Below are 1443 nucleotides of genomic sequence, written 5' to 3' on the forward strand. Positions count from 1 at the left end.
GGTTCTTGTGGGGGAGACAAGCGTGTTCTGAGCGTGTTCTGGATGGGAGGGAGTCACAATCACTGCTCATGGACATGGGTTCTTGTGAGGGAGACAAGCGTGTTCTGAGTGTGTTCTGGATGGGAGGGAGTCACAATCACTGCTCATGGACATGGGTTTTTGTGAGGGAGACAAGCATATTCTGAGTGTGTTCTGGATGGGAGGGAGTTGCAGTCACTGCTCGTGGACATGGGTTCTTGTGAGGGAGACAAGCGTGTTCTGAGCGTGTTTTGGATGGGGAAGGAGGCATAGTCACTGCTCGTGGACACGGATTCTTGTGGGGAAGACAAGTGTGTTCTGAGCGTGTTCTGGATGGGAAGGATGCACAGTCACTGCTCGTGGACATGGATTCTTGTGGAGGAGACAAGCATGTTCTGAGCGTGTTCTGGATGGGGAAGGAGGCATAGTCACTGCTCGTGAACATGGGTTCTTGTGGGGGAGACAAGCGTGTTCTGAGTGTTCTGGATGGGAGGGAGGCATAGTCACTGCTCGTGGACACGGGTTCTTGTGGTGGAGACAAGCGTGTTCTGAGCGTGTTCTGGATGGGGAAGGAGGCATAGTCACTGCTCGTGAACATGGGTTCTTGTGGGGGAGACAAGTGTGTTCTGAGTGTTCTGGATGGGAGGGAGGCGCAGTCACTGCTCGTGGACACAGGTTCTCATTGGGAGAGGAGTATCTGAGAGCCAGATGGAGGTGAGGGGTGGATGGCCCCTGGATGGACTGACCATGGAACCGTGCCCTATACTCATGAGACGTGGTGACTGCTGTAGGAATCACATCTCCATGGAAACAGGGGTGGGAGGACCTACGCCCCGAGGCTGTTGTGAAGATGGCCGTAAGGGCTGCACTGGTGCCCTGGGCAGTGCCAGCCGCTGGCTTTGCTGGGTGAATGGGAGCCATGGGCATCACCCTCACCACATAGAGCAGCTCCTCCTGCAGACTTGGGGACTCTGTGGCAACCATGCCTCACAGTGCCATCTGCTGCCTCCATGCCCACCTGTACTGTCCTGAACAACATGGCTGTGGGAGCAGAGATGCCTCCCAAACTCCACAAAGGCAGAGGAGGATTCCAGTAGACTGGGTCCCCTCAGCAGAGCCTCAGACGGCCAGTTACGGGCCACTTTCCATTCTGCTTCCCAAACCTTTTAGTGGAAGGAATTCAGTATGCAGCAGAAAATGTGCCTGAAACAAGGGCACGGTAAAGTGGCCGCTCCTCTGCTACCTTCCTTCGGGCAGGTGACCCTTACTGCTCCACTGTGGCATTTACCATCCAACATCACTGTGTTGTTCCCGGGCCTTGGTGGGCATGGAGATGGGGTCACCAAGGTGCCACCCACATCAGTGTGAGTGGAGGTGCGGTCACCCCGTTGCTCTCTGGCGTTGGTGTGAGTGGAGGTGGGGTCA

The sequence above is a fragment of the Sapajus apella genome, unplaced genomic scaffold (assembly GCF_009761245.1).
Source record: "Sapajus apella isolate SASKATOON/1434 unplaced genomic scaffold, GSC_monkey_1.0 scaffold60, whole genome shotgun sequence".
NCBI classification, from domain to species: Eukaryota; Metazoa; Chordata; class Mammalia; order Primates; family Cebidae; genus Sapajus; species Sapajus apella.